The sequence below is a fragment of the Mastigoproctus giganteus genome, chromosome 1 (assembly GCF_048544385.1).
Source record: "Mastigoproctus giganteus isolate SK-2022 chromosome 1, ASM4854438v1, whole genome shotgun sequence".
In the NCBI taxonomy this organism is placed as follows: domain Eukaryota; kingdom Metazoa; phylum Arthropoda; class Arachnida; order Uropygi; family Thelyphonidae; genus Mastigoproctus; species Mastigoproctus giganteus.
The window spans coordinates 194964835-194981240 of record NC_143575.1 but is presented as its reverse complement, the minus strand read 5'-3'; the positions used below and the strand labels follow the sequence as shown (position 1 = coordinate 194981240).

General features: G+C 38.2%; 1 non-coding gene across 1 annotated transcript; it reads left to right on the top strand.

Moving 5' to 3' along the window:
* The first annotated feature begins 2306 nt into the window (after positions 1 to 2306).
* Positions 2307 to 2379, top strand: TRNAF-GAA (transfer RNA phenylalanine (anticodon GAA)). Its single transcript has one exon. It is a non-coding gene; the product is annotated as a tRNA-Phe (tRNA).
* Positions 2380 to 16406: the final 14027 nt, after the last annotated feature.

Here is a 16406-nt window from a genome sequence, read left to right as displayed (position 1 = left end):
GTGTATATTTAGCAGCGGTATTTCTACAAATTTTGGGTTCACGGCGAGGTATTCAAAGGTGGGTCGGAAAGCTGTTAGCTTGGAGGATACACAGACTAAAGGTTAACAGTGGCCGCATGCAGAGGCAAAAGTGATTCTTGCACTGCTTCTATTAGAATGAGCAGCAGCATGGAAAGCAAGGCAATGGAGATTTCCAGGACTTCTGGGAATCATAGTGGAACAAATAAATACATGGGCTGTGTTAGGGTAACTAAGCGTAGAAACAGGTGCGTGTATACTTGCATATACACCAATGCTAGGAGTATAGTTAGTAAATTTGATGAGCTTGAAGTGCTAGTCAAGACATCAAAGGCAGAATATTGTTGGGATATTAGAGACGTGGTGTCAAACAGATATAAGCAGAGCAGAATTGCAATTTTGGGAGTACAATGTGTACAGAAATGATAGACAGGACAGAAAGGGAGGGGTTATGCTGTTAGTTAAAAAACACATAAAATCTAAGGAAGTGCATTTGCAGATAGAGGAACCACTGAGTGACAGTGATCACAATGTAGTGATATGAGAATTACTTAAGGCATCCAATTGATGTTTGTGGACAATGCAATGTTGAGTCTGTTTGGTGTGACATAAGCACTGGAAAGGAAAAATGAGAGTAGGTGTGTGTTTTAGGGTCAAATGAATCTGATGAGTATAATGGGCAGTTGTGCAGAGAAATAGAGTGGGCCAGTAAATCAGAATGTCTCATAACGGGGGATTTTAACTTTTCCAGATATTGACTGGAACTTGTGGTTGGTCACTTGCACACTAGCAAGACTTTTTTTTTGGATTTATTGGATGGACGGTTTTCTACAGAAACATGTTCGAGAGGCAACCAGAGAGAGAGTAATACTCTTGATCTGATTATCAGCAGTGATTATTCGTGCATTAAGAATTTATGGAATAATTTATGATATAAAGGAATCACTAGGTGGCAGTGATGTGTAGTACTACACTCAGGGAAGTGGAAAGTGAAAAAGACCCTGGGGCTAATTATGCAGTCAAATATGAAGAACGGCTTACCAAGAAAGGCTTAAGTTCTGCAAATTGCAGCGCCTGGAGAGTAGGCACCTGTGAGGTGATTTGATTGAGGTGTATAAGGCCTTGAATGGGTTGAGCAAGCTGAATGCTGATGGGATTTTTCCTCTTGATTAAGAACCTGAGGGGCATAGATTCAAATTGAGGAAAGACAGTTGTAGAATAAATGTGCGAAATTTGCCTTTGGTCAGTGGATGGTTGATTGGTGGAACAGATTTTCATCTTTTGTTGTGGAAGTTGATAGCCTAAATAAATTTAAGCTGAGCTGGATAGGCATTTGGAAAGAATGGAGGGGTGAAATGGGAGTTTTTTTTTTTTTTTTTGCTGATGCTGCATAAGCCTTTCTTGCATCGTATGCCTCTACTAATGGTAATGTTTCCCTTTGTGCTATTGAACAACATGACATATCAGTTGTAAGTCCATTTACTCTTTGTTTTCCTCCTCTGAAAAATCTTCCTTTCTCTCTTCTAAAATTCGATTTTTCTTCCAATCCTAACGTATGGAAGAAAAATTGATTTATAGAAATTATAGTCCAAAGTGTACTATAATTTCGTTTCCAAAATTATAGTACTGTACACTTTGTTTTCCGTCCAATTCACGCCCAAGCATTGCACATTATTTTTCTGTGCATATTATTTTTGAAACAGTCATATTTGCTTCAAAGCATTTATCATTTTATATCTAACATATTTAATAGATCTTTAAAATATGAAGTATGCATTCCTAAATGCTATGATATTTCTACCCGTTTTTTCCCCTCTGTTTTTTCCTCCCCGAAGTTATGTGGTGGAAAAAACAAGATTATCTAATAAGTGATTATTTCATTTATAAACCAGTAGATGGCACCACCCACAAGATTTGGATATTTTCACTCGTTTTAGCGCGGCTTTCTGTGGGCGTTAGAAAATCAAACGATTTTCAAACCACCTTTCATTTCAATAATATTGTTTATTGTTTATAAGTAGAAATTTTTTTAAATGAGTATAGTATTATTTTATGCGCAAAATGAAGCAAAAATCTATTAAATTTATCAATATTATCATAAATTAATTATTTTAAAATTAGTTCAAGCAATAAAAGTATAGAAATTTATTTCCAATATGTAGTTGAATGTTAAATTTGTTTAAGTAATTGGGTATATAAGGATACTGTTCACAACTAAGAATTATTATCAAAAACTATAGAATTTTAAACTCCTTTGTAAGTTAACTTAAGTACAACTTATTCGTAGTGCCGAAATAGCTCAGTTGGGAGAGCGTTAGACTGAAGATCTAAAGGTCCCTGGTTCGATCCCGGGTTTCGGCAGGAACAATTTTTTTTTTTTTTTTCCGAATAGTTTGCTTTTTCAAAATCATATCTTTCTGCAAAATAGTTTTCAAATTTTAATTTTGAACATTATTCTACGTAGAAATTTTAGTAATTAACACGAGGCAATGATATCTGTAATAACACTATAACTGCAAGGTAGAACAGGGGTATGTATCTCAATGTTCGAGTACAAGTTGGATTGGGGATCTAATTTTAAATAAAAACTATAGAAATTATTATTTAAATATATATTTTATAAAAATATACGTACTTATTAATGTGCATATTTCAATATAATATATAATGACAAGAAATAGATTGTAGAATGACAAAGTAATAATTTTATTGTGATTAATATTTTTTTTATTCGTTTTGCAGTTAATTTAGCAGTATCGGTATTTTTCGTATACTCTATAATATCTTACAATTTACCCTTCCCCATTCTTGACTTCTTTCTTTCATCGTGCTAAATATATTCGGACATAGTTACTCAACAGTTGTGAAGATTGTTGATTTGACAGTACTAATTGATTGCTGATCAATCAATTGGAACAGTCAAGTCAAAGCAAATATTTCTAGTTTCACTTGGAAAGTTGTCATCAATCATCATAATATGTTCATCATAAAAAGTTAAACTAAATGTAATATCACCGCTGCTAACAAGAGCATTGTGGTTTCATTTATTATTGACAACCATGTTACTATTTATTACAATTTTCTGCTAAATGTGAAAGAAAAAATCCTTATAAATTATTACTTTTAGTTAAGAAATATAAAAAAATTGTCTAACGAAAAATTTTTAAAAATAATATAAAGCTTTTGCACTGTTATTAAACAGAATATATATATTCTTCTTCCACAACATAGCTCCCTGAGGAGCTGTTGTGGCCACCAACAAATTCCTTCAACTACATCGATCGTGAGCTATACGAGCAGCATCGCAAAGTGTCATGCCCAGAAGTTAACTGATCCCATCCTTCCACCCAGTTGCAGGTCTTCCTCTGCACCTCTTCCCTTCGGTTTTCTTTCCATTATATTCTTCAACAGAAAGTTTTCCCTTCTTACTATATGACCAAAAAAATTGGGTTTTCTTCTGTATCAACAGAATGATGCTATGAAGAAGAATTTTAGGCCTGCCAATTTTATTCAATACCCACTCATTTGTTCTTTGACCCAAGTAAGAAATACGCAGTATTCTCCTGTAACACCACATTTCAAATGCCTAAATTTTCTTCCTGTCAACTCTTTTCAGGTTCCACCCTTCACATCCATAAGTGGCAACTGGAAAAATTAGCGAATTAATGATTCTCAGTTTCGTCTTTAGAGGCAGATCATGATCTTTCCATAATTTTATCAGATCAGCGACCAACGTTTTAGCAATTGCCTGTCGTCTCTTTACATCGTTTGAGCAGTCACTATTTTTATTTATTCTTGACCCTGAGTAATCAAATTCATCAACTTCTTCGATATCTTGCCCATTAACCTTCACTTTACTGGAACTGAGATTATCACCAATCACTATAATTTTATTTTTACACACATTCAGAAACAATCCTTTTTTCTTACTTGCTTCACACTCTCCTCAGAGTTTCTTCAAGATGATCCTTAGAATTACAAATTAGTACAGTATCATCTGCATAACGAAGGTTATTTATCTTTAATCCTCCAATTTTGATGCCAGTCTCTAAATCGTCCAAAGCTTCACGCATGATATCTTCGGCATAAAGATTAAAAAGGTGAGGTGACAAAATACAGCCCTGCCTGACACCGTTACCTATTGTGAAAAAAAAAAAAAAAAAAAATTTTCCATGTTCGTTCTCACATTTCTTTCGTATTCCTGGTGCAGTGATTTCATCAGCTGAATTATGTGAATTGGGAAACCCATAATAGTCATCATTTCCCATAGTTTCTCATGTTGAACATAATCAAATGCTTTTGCATAATCTATAAAACACAAAACGACTGGAACATTGAATTCTTTGCATTTTTCAATAATCAGTCGTAGATTGAAGATCTGATCTCTGGTTCCTCTACCCCTTCCGAAACCTACTTGCTCTTCTGGCATTTCTTCTTCAAGTTTTCTTGAGATTCTGTTTTATATGATCTTAAGATGAATCTTGCTAGCGTGAGAAATTAGGCTAATAGTCCTGTAATTTGGTGAGTGTGGGCTTGGCACACCCAGGGTCCTGAGCTGGATATCATCATTCTTCCCTTCTTTTCTTGGTGATTTCCTTCTCTCTCTCTCTCTCTCTCTCTCTCTCTCTCTCTCTCTCTCTCTCTCTCTCTCTCTCAGGGTAATTCAGAAATTTTTTTGGCTGGTACAGCATAAGCCTCAGTCTTCCTTGCATCATATGGCTAATAATAATAAAATAATAAATAATAATAAATTTTCAGATCTCCATTTTTTGGTAAGGGGATGAAAATTGATTTCTTCCAATCTGATGGCCACCGTCCCGTTTCAAAATTTTTATAATCATTTTATGAAAGAAGTCAGCGTCCTTCACACCTGTAGCTTTGATCAATTCCGCCGGGATTTCATAAGTTCCAAGTGACTTGCCACACGTTAGTTCTCTGATGGCTTTTTCGACTTCTTCCTTCAGTAGAACTGGTTCATGATCACACTCTTGAAAAGGGGATGGCAGATCATTAGTGCCAGCTGGTGTTCGGAAGAGCTGCTCACAGTATTCTTTCCACCTTCCTTTGACTGTGTTCTCCTCTGTTAAAATTTCCCCTTTGAAGTCCATAATTACATTAAGTTTTGGTCGGAACTTTTGTTTTAAGGACTTAATTACATCATACATCTTTTTAGTGTTGTTTAGTTTGATGTGATATTCGATTTCTTTACACTTTCGATTGATATAATCCTGTTTGTCCTGGCTTAAACAGCAGCTCTTGATGACTTTGCTTAGTTCCTGATACTATTCGTTTCCTTGTACACCCTGGGCTTTTGCAGTTCTTCTCTGTTCAATAAGTTTAAAAGTGGCTTCTGTAATCCAAGGCTTCCTGATCTTTGACCTTTCTCTAATGTGTCTATTTGCTTATTAATGCTTTTTATATTTTCCCACATTTCCTCAGGCAGCATATCGTCATCTAGTTCTAATAGAGCTTGAAAACGATTGCCTGTTTCAAGCATATAATCGTTTGGAATATTTTCTACATCCAATCGTCTAGGGAAAACCTGGCCGTAGCCTAATGGTCAGGCGCTCGGGTGCATAAGTACACGTGCCTTGAGTGACCGGAGTTCAAGCCGTTGACTACTGAATACGGTGCTGTTCCTTTTATTCTATCTATCTTGTGAACTCCTCTGACCGTTTCGTCGTCCCGGAGTATAAACAGAAAATTTATTTATTTATTTATTCATTTGAGAACGATATGGAGTAACTGATGATCACTGCCACAATCTGCTCCAGGAAGTGTTTTTGCAGTGATTACACTGGAACGCCACCTTTGCTGCATAAGGATATAATCAATCTGATTCCTTGTTTTATGATCAGGAGATTTCCATGTGTAGAGCCTTCTCGAGTGCTGCTGAAAGCAGGTGTTACATATGACAAGACTGTTCAGATGACAAAATTCAATTAAACTTTCACCGCGCTCGACTAGAAGAAACTGTCTTGCATACTTTTGCATTAAAATTACCCATGCGTGTCAAAACATCCTTTTTTGGGACCAGATCAAGAGCTGACTGGAGATTTTCATAATAAACGTCCAATATCTTCGTCTGTGGATGTTGATGTCGGTGCATATGCAACTAAAACTGTGAGATTTACTGGCTCTGAAGTCTATCCGTCATCATTCTACTATTAATAGGATTGTATCCGAGAAGAGACCTTGAACATTCTTTATTCGAAATGCCAGAGACACCATGTTCTTTTTCTTGGTCACTTCCAGAAAAAACAACCAAAAACCCATTTCCAGTTTTCAAATGATCTTGTCCTGTCCACATGACTTCGGTTGCTCCTAAAATATCAATTTTATACCTATCCATTTCATTGATGACCATATATACATAGAATATATATACATGTTCATAATTGAGAACATATATACAGGGTGATTCACTACCAGTGCGACAAACTTGCAGGAGGTGTAGAGGGCACAAAGACGAATCGGAATCACATAGCATTGCTGGGTCCGAAATGCCTTCGTCATGCGGTAGAGGACGTTGAACGGGAGGTCGCGTGAACAGCCATCCCGCTGGAAGTCAGCATTTGCGAACCGGTTCCCGAGGCAGTAGGATGGACGAGTATTCAAACGCAAACGTTGAACTGGCTGACATGCACCTCGCGTATGGAACTGCTGACTGTAACGGGCGCGCCGCTCTGCGCTTATACCAGGAACGTTTCCCGCACAGGCGTGCTCCTCATCATACGATTTTCGCACGTGTGCACAGAAGGTTACGTAAGACTGGTTGTTTCACGAGAGGTAGCATGAATCGAGAGCGAACGACGAGGACGCCAGACAATGAGGAGAATGTCCTACGTCTTGCAGAAGGCAATCCGAGTACGAGTACTCGAGCGATAGGCCAACGATTGGGTATTTCCCAATCCACTGTATGGAGGATACTGTCAACGAACCAAATGAGTTCATACCATCTGCAACGCGTCCAATCATTGGAGCCTGCGGATTATCCACTCCGGAGGACTTTTGCTGCTTGGTTTCTTCAACAGAAACGGTTCGCAAATGCTGACTTCCAGCGGGATCGCTGTTCACGCGATCTCCCGTTCAATGTCCTCTACTGCATGTCGAAGGCATTTCGGACCCTGCAATGCTATGTGATTCCGATTCGTCTTTGTGCCCCCTACACCTCCTGCAAGTTTGTCGCACTGGTAGTGAATATAAATATATTGGGTAGTGAATATATATATATTCACTACCCTGTATATATATATATATATTTTTTTTTTTTTTTCATTTTTAGTCAGATGTCATTAACCGCTAATCGATATAAATTATCAATAATAATAATAATAATAATAATAATAGTAACATATGGTCTCTCCTTCTGTCATAATTATTATTATGACAGAAGGAGAGACCTACAAATACCTAGGGATGATGCAGGCTGAGCAGTTGGAACACAAGGAAATCAAGAAGTGCCTGACCGCAAAATATCATCAGAGACTCAGAAGCCTGCTGAAAGCAAAATTGAACGGAGGGAACACAGTTAAAGCCATAAACACCTATGCAGCTCCAGTAATAACATAAACATTCGGGGTCATAGATTGAGCTAACACCGAGCTAGAAGATATCATGCGAAAGACAAGGACAATGATGACCAAGAGTCGACCAAGAAGTCACCAGTGGAGAGAATAACAATACCTCGGAAAGAGGGAGGAAGGGGCCTGATAGACCTGACAGAACAACAGAAAACAGCGATAGTTAACCTGAAGGATTACTTCGAGAACAACACAGCACCACTCCACCAGGCCATAAGGAAGATAGATAAGTGGTATACCCCACTCAACCTAAGCGAGGAAACTTCTCCCGCCCAAATGGTACAAGAAACGAAGATAGAAAGATGGGCAAAGAAGACACTCCATGGCAGACACTACAATGACCTCCATCAAGATCACATCGATAACACTGCTTCCAATGCATGGCTCACAAGCGGGGCGCTCTTCCCCGAGACTGAAGGATTCATGCTGGCCATCCAAGACCAGGTAATCAACACCAGAAACTATAGAAAATACATCGCAAGGAGCCCGGAAAGTCAGATGACATATGTCGACGATGCCACCCGGGGTGCAAGGTGATCACCGAGACTGAGTACGCTCATAGACACGACCAGGTAGCCAGGAAAATATATCACAAGCTAGCGAGGAAATACCAGTTGACCAAAGAAAGTGTACCATACTACAAGTACGAACCACAGGCAGTACTACAGACCCGAACCCACAAGCTGTACTGGGACCGCACCATAATAATGGATAAGACCATCCCGCACAACAGACTGGACATAACCCTTGTGGACAAGGTGGAAAAGGCTACCTACCTGATTGACATAGCGGTGCCGAACACTAGCAATGTCCAGAAAACCCATGAGGAAAAAATTAGGAAGTACACGAACCTGAGACATGATATCAAGGAGATATGGCATATGCAAGAAATGTCAACCATCCCAATCATCGTGTCAATAACCGATATGGTACCAAAGACTCTACATAGCAGCCTAGCAGCAATAGGTCTCCCAGAGAACACCTACAAGCAGTGGCGGATTAAGGATAATTGGGGCCCCTAGGCAAATTATATTTGGGGTCCCCCAAAAAATAATAATAAAAAAAATAATAAAAAATAAATAAAAGTTAGGTGGCAAATAAATGAAATTTTGTACTTTTGAATTTTTTGCTTAAATTTTCGCTTAAATTAATCAAGATTTTTATGATGTTTAATGAAAACATTAATCTATTTTAGAACACTATAGGAAAATGTCTTGGCTTTGGGGGCCCCCCAAAGCCTGGGGCCTCAGGCACGTGCCTCATTGCCTTAATGAGTAATCCGCCACTGCCTACAAGGAACTCCAGAAAGTCGCAAATGCTGTGATGTCGACAACGCGCTGGTTGGACACTGGCAACTCGCTGGCAGGACTAGAAACGAGTGTGCTGGTCGGATGGGTCCAAATACTTGGTGCAATACGTCAGCGAACACCTTCATGTGTGACACGAGCAACATGAGTCCATGGAGCTATCACGCATGGTGTCCACTATCCAGGCACGTGGCGGTGGTTGCTTAATATTAGGCATGTTGTAGTAATGACAAGAACTAAGACCTCCGGTGCGTATGGACCAACGTTTTACTGATGAGGGCTATCTGCAGCTCTTAGGAGACCATGTGCACCTTGTCATGTTGCATTTATTCCTCGACAGAAATTGGAACTTCTGAGATGATAATGCATCATGCCATGGGGCCTGCACTGTGCACGAGTGGTTTGAGGAACATAGTGAAGACATCGCCCATCTTGATTGGCCTCCAAATTCACCTGACCTCAATCCAATTGAACATCTGTGGGATGTTTTGGAACGGGAAGTGAGGCACATAGACACGTAGTCGTATGTGAAAAGCCTTGCAGGCAGCATGATTACAGATCCCTATGGACATCTTCACACATCTAGTGGAGTCAATGCCTAGGCGAATAGCGGCTGTTATCCGTGCGAATGGTGGTCCAACACGATATTATTATTATTATTATTATTATTAGCCATATGGTGCAAGGAAGCCTGAGGCTTATGCACTGCACTAGCCAAAAAAAAAAATTTCTGAATTACCCGAGAGAGAGAGAGAGAGAGAGAGAGAGAGAGAGAGAGAGAGAGAGAGAGAGAGAGAGAGAGAAGTAGAAGCGAATCACCAAGAAAGAGGAGAATGATGATATCCAGCTCAGGACCCTGGGTGTGCCAAGCCCATACTCACCAGATGTGAGCCCCTGGGGTTAGTTTTAGGTAGGTTGTCATAATTCAATGGTAACTCAATGTATATATTCAATCTTCAAGGGCTACATATCTAATGCAATACTTCTCCATCTTTTCTTGACCACTTATGCAGAATTCACTCTCTTTGGTCCCTTAACCACTTCTCGACCGCATGAACAACATCATTATCCTAAAATGTTGCCCTTTCGAAGGTCTTTCACAAAGATAACAATTCGAAGAAGATTATATCTTCTTACGAACACGGAAAATATGACAACAATTCAAGATTCGAATCGTTGATTATCTCCGTGGTTACCCAACCCTTGCGATGAAGGAAAACGATATGAAAAGTTTGGCCTTTAATTGTTCACGAAATTTCAGTAGGAAGGAAGAATAATATTCAAGAGTAATGAATTTACCTTGTTTTAGATCATCGATAAATTGAATGTTTTCAGAGTAAAACACTACTGTGCATGATGTATAACTAAGTGCATGGTGGATGGCCCTCCTGAAAATTTTTACATTATACATGCTTATGAAAGAATGCCCATCAATTCCTATATTACTTTAAATCAATGAATGTCGCCCCTTCTTTGTCCCAGAAACTAATGCTATCACCTTGGTAGCTGATGGCGCCTTTAGAAATTTCTTATGGCAAGGAGATCCTTCATAATGCCATTCCATGGACTCTTGTCTTTTCTCTGAATCATAGTAATGAATCCAAGTTTTATCCAATCGAATCGTTGCTCAGGGTTCAAAGAAGTTTATTGGCCAAAAAACTTGTTTCAATCCTGGGAAAATTTCGCAAGTATTGTCTTTACACAAATTCACTATCATTCTTCTAGTCTTCATTCAAATATTTGGTATCCATTTTGCAGAAAATTTTTTTCATCCACAAAGAGAAATTTTTTTTTCTCTTTGTGCACAATATGAGGAAATAGCTACAGGATAATTCACTGCCTTTTTGTATATCATAACCTAATCCCACGATCTGTCAAAATCAAATCATAAACAGCATCAATGTTTTCTGTGGTCGATATAGTCATGTGTAGTCCAGATCCGAGTTCATATTTGGTGACTCTATTATCCCGTTTGAATTCAGCAATCCAGCACTTCATGATGGGCGATCATCGTGTAATGCCATTTTAATATCCTGTCCTCGTGGATTTACAAGTCAGTTACCACAAAGTACAGGAAGAGTATTTACTTATTTTTTAACTGTTTTGCCAGTTTGCTCTGGTTGGTGTTCTTTTGAACATCAACTGTTGGTATACGGACGATAGAGATCTCAAATTTAATTGATAAATATGTCGATCCTCTTTTTTTATTTGTTATATAAACCCAGTGGTGTTCGTTGTTCCCTATGACTTTCATTTTCACTCAACATCACGACACATCTATTTTGAGATTTCAGAATACATTTCTTAGTTTACATGGGCTTCCTCTTGTTTTTTTTCCTGGGCAGGTGTTCACAATTATTCATTTTAATTAATTTAATTCATTAAATAGCAGAATGACCTTCAAGTTGGCGGTTAGAAGTGGCAGTTAATTAGTCTAGCAACTGACCTACTTTCTTAGGGAATCACTTTCGAATAGCTCGCCCAAAAAGTCATACATCAGTAGTCTATAAACCTATATATATATACAAATTTGTATATATATAGCTTTATAGACTAAAGACTTTCTTTTCCTGTTCTTTATTTGATACATTTAGAAATGCAAATGCCAAATAACTTCGGATTTATATATAATGGAATGTTCTATTTGCTCCAGTTGGGAAAGCATTTTAAATTATAGTACTGCATAACTAAACGTTGGTCTTTTTGTCTCATGTCCTTTCGCTCAGCATTATGAAATGTATATGGCGATCCACAGGACTTCCATATACATTTCGTAATGTTGTTTATGACAGTCCACAGTTTGTGGGAAAAGAGAATACGGAAGTTTTTCCCTTCTGCTCCAGAGGTATTTGTTTGGTTTTTTTTTTTTTTTTTTTTTGTTATTTTCTACACTTTTGTTGGAGGTGCAACCAGGGGGAATTGACACCTCTTATTATTTAAAATGCGTTAGTTTTATTACTGTCAAAAAATAAAATGAAATTAGACTTTAATTTCGCAATTTAAAATAAAAGTCATATTTTTTGTATGTGGAATAATAAATAAATTAACATAGCAGATATGTATATTTTCTACCACACTAAAATCCTCTAATACAATGGTTTTCAACATTTTTTAATAACGGCATCCCTAAGTTATTTATTTTATTTTGGGGCATCCCTACTCAATTTTCTGCCTGTTTGATCCCATTATGTATCTGTATTATATATAATTAATATTATATATATATATTACCACAAAATTAAAAAGATACTGTACACCTTTTTATAATGAAATAAACATATAAATTTAAAAAATAATACGTTTAAGTAACAATTAGATAAGTTATAGAATATCTTAAATACCGCTGTGATTGGACTAATGTAATTTTTAATTTTTAATAATTAATAATTAATAATTTTTAATTAATTTAATCCCGTATCCTTACTAATTAACCCATGTAAATTATTTAAACCCCAAAATTATTCTTCCAGCCCTCCTCAAGTAACCACTGAAGATCATCTAAGGTGAGTCCCGTATAATTAAGCTTTGCTATTGAACTTAAACCCAAATTACGTGGCACCCCTGGAATATTGTTGCGGCACCCCGGTTGAAAACCACTGCTCTAATAGGAGTTTTCAATCTTTCCACTCCTCGATATGGATTTTTGGTTGCCTTATTATTATTATTACTATTGCTCTTATTATCATTTATCCCTGATTGGGGATTCCACCTCGTGACGGGTATTGCTACCAAGTACACAGGGCGGTTGTTCTTATGTCTGGTATTACTGTTCATCGAGGAACTCTGTGACTATCCTAGAGGTGTTCAGGATTGCGACTTTCTGGAGTTCCTTGTAGGTGTTCGCTGGGAGACATATTGCTGCTAGGCTGTTATGTAGGATCTTTGGCACCATACCTGTGGTTGACACGATGACCGGGGTGGTCGTAACTTGTTGCAAATGCCACATCTATTTGATCTCCTGTCTTAGGTTCGTGTACTTTCTGATTTTTTCCCCATGGATTTTCTGCAGGTTGCCAGTGTTGGGTACTGCTATGTCCATCAGATAGGTAACCTTTTCCTTCTTGTCCACAAGGGTTATGTCCGGTCTGTTATGCGGGATTGTCTTATCCGTCATTATGGCGCAGTTCTAGTGCAGCTTATGGGTTGGGTCTCTAGTACTGCATGGGGTTCGTACTTATAGTACGGTACACTTTCTTCGATCAACTGGTATTTCCTTGCTAGCTTCTGCTGTATTATCCTGTCTACCTGGTCGTGTCTATGAGTGTACTCAGTCTGGGTGATCGCCTTGCTCCCGCGGTGATGTGTTGGATCGTTTCTGAGGCCAAGTGGCATCGTCGACATGTGTCTTGAAACACTCCGGGCTCTTTGGCGATGTATTTGTTATAGTTTCTGGTGTGGATGGCGAGCATGAAACCTTCTGTCTTGTGGAAGAGCGTCCCGCTCTTCAGCCATACATTGGAAGCAATTTTTTCTATGTGATCTTGATAGAGATCATTGTAGTGTCTTCTCTGCCCATCTTTCTAGTTTCGTTTGTGCCTCCTGGTTGGGGGCAGGCGGGATTCCTCGCTTAGGTTGAGTGGGGTACACCGCTTTTATTTTACAACTGTCTTTCCTCAATTTGAATTTATGCCCCCTCAGGTTCGTAATCTGAGAAAGCGGAAGAATCCCATCAGAATTCAGCATGCTTAACCCATTCAAGGTCTTATACACCTCAATCAGTTCACCTAATCTCCAGCTGCTGAAATTTGTAGAACTTAAACCTTTCTTGGAAAGAAGACCCCTTCGTTCCCCTCACCAATCTTGTTGCCCTTCTCTGTACACGCTCAAGCAACTCTATATCCTTCCTAAAATGAGGCCTCCAAACCTGTACGCAGTATTCAAGGCGTGGCCTGAACATAGCCTTATACAAAGGGATAATCACTTCCTTTTCCCTGCTAGCAAAATTTTTGTATATCATTGACCATGATCTGCTCTGGCAGGCTGTCTGCATTGCTCAGAAAACTTCTTTTCTGACTGCACAATCACTCCCAGGTCTTTTTCATTTTCTACTACCACCCTAAGTTTTCTACTGCCCTTCTAGCCAGTCGGCTGTGCAAAAGCAATCACTTGCTATAATAATAAACGAATTTAATAATAAGTATAGTACCACTCAGTTAGTACGTTCCTCTTGGGTTACTTCTACTCATATGCAGTACTTTGCATTTGTCAATGTTAAACTTCAATTGCCACTTATCAGCCCATCTGCCCAAATATTGTAGATCCTGTTGCAGTAGCACACTGCCATTAACAACCCTACCAACCTTTGTATCATCTGCGAATTCGACACTAAGCCTGATATACCTTCATCAATATCATTGATAAATATACAAAACAACAGTGGTCTCTACACCGAACCATGCAGGACTCCACTAATAACATTATTCCACCAAGAGGAGCGTCCATTGATTACCACTCTCTGTCTTCTCCCACTCAACCACCCTTTCATCCATTGTAGCAACTTCCCTTAATACCATACTGCTCCAATTTGTACAATAATCTTCCATGCGCAACAGTCTCAAAAGCATTCCTGAAATTTTGTTTGCACATCTGTCAGCATCAATTTTTAGGACGCTGAAGATCTTGAGTGCGTTTTTGGAGAACATTCGCAATGCATGCAAGACTTCTCTGCGATAGAAGGTCACATCCGTATCCACCTCCCCGATGACGGACCCAGTAACAACGTCTGCAATGTTTAGAGAAGAGATTATTTATATGACTATATTAGAATAACCGTGGCGAATATTTCACCAAAACACTGTTTCAGAAAAGAAGTAAGGATTAATATTGAAATAATTATAAAAAAAAATTTCCCTCGGCTCCCTTCGCTGCTAGCTGTATCAGTGGGATGGACTCGGGTAAATATTCAATTTGATATATTTTTTACTCGTATGACTATATCATCCTTTAAAAAATTACAATTGTTTCACAAAAATTAAATGGATCAATATGACTTTTTACTAATTTATATATAGATTTTACTAATCTATATATTGTGTCAAATCAAATGAAATTGTTGGATTTCTTTAAGCAAATTCATCGAAAGATTTTGTCTGCGTTTTTTCAGCCCAATGTTAGCCAACGACCTATGTGAGGATAGGATATCTCCTCCTTCCCTCATACATTCTAAATTAAAAATGAGAAAAATGAATCATTCGACTGTTCTGATTTTTAGTTAACGATTTGAGCAATACAAGTATTGCACATCTGACAGTGACAAAGTGAAGTCTTCGCTGCAACGCATCCATGCGTCATATGCCGCTATGAATATATCATACCATAGGTTTTCAAACTGATTTTCGTGGGAGGCTGTTAGGGTATGTACTGTCAGTGTAGAAACTACTGTACGTACTGTCATGAGGGCCCGGACGACTGGTTTGGCATGGTTGTTAAAGGGTACTGAGAGGCCCGTTCACAAATCTCGCCGGGGGAGGGGTAAAATTTGTAGTTATATATATATATATATATATATATATAATCAAATTAATCCAAAAATTAAATAGAGAAATAAAAATTACTGAAATATATATTAAAATAAATAAGAAAAATCATAGAAAAAGCTAACATCAGTGGCAGCAGAAAAGCACAATCCACTAAATGTTGCGTATAATAAACTAAATTAAAATAGGATATTGCCAGTAGCATGGCAAACAAGTAGAGTAAAAGTAATTTTTATTTCTCTATTTAATTTTTGGATGAATTTGATCACATTTAAATGGGGGTAGCGTGACGATGTGGTAACGCTGCGTTCGTACCGCCATCTATAGCCTAATTTGTTTCTATATATTTTCAGTTCAATTATTGTTTTGTCAGTGGTGTGGTTTGCTATGCGAATACTAGGCTTTCTGTTTTATTATTTTTCGCTGCACAAGGACCACCACCTGCCGACCGGGCTAGCCGTAAAGTGCCTGCCTGGCAACCCAAAGGTCGCGGGTTCGAATCCCGCCTCGTACTTGGATCAAAGTACTGCAAAAACCTTGGGAGGTGCATTATGGCCACAGAAGCCGATGCGCCAACAACTACCCCCCAAAAAAAAAAAAAAAACAAGGACCACCGCTATGTAAATCTGTTGCATCGGCGGGTTGATCTTAGTATCATTCCGTCGTTGCATGGATTTGTTTAGAGTTCGAAATGCAGTGATTCCCTGACTATTAATTGCCTCGTGGTCCTCTGTCGAGATGGGGCATAATGGTCAGTCTATTTTATTAATTTTCAATTTTCAGTTTATTTGGTCATGTAATGTTGTTAGTTTACGTTTCCAACTTAGTGAGATTTCACATAATTTGGAAACGGGTGCCATCGAGGGGGCGCCGCTAAATTTCTTTTAATTGAATTGAATTGAATTTAATTGAATTTCATGAAGAATACCATTATACCATTAATACTCGTATTAATGGTGTTCTTTAAACCATTCCAGGTGATCTTATGCAAATTCAATTCATTTAAAGTTCATTAATGCCAT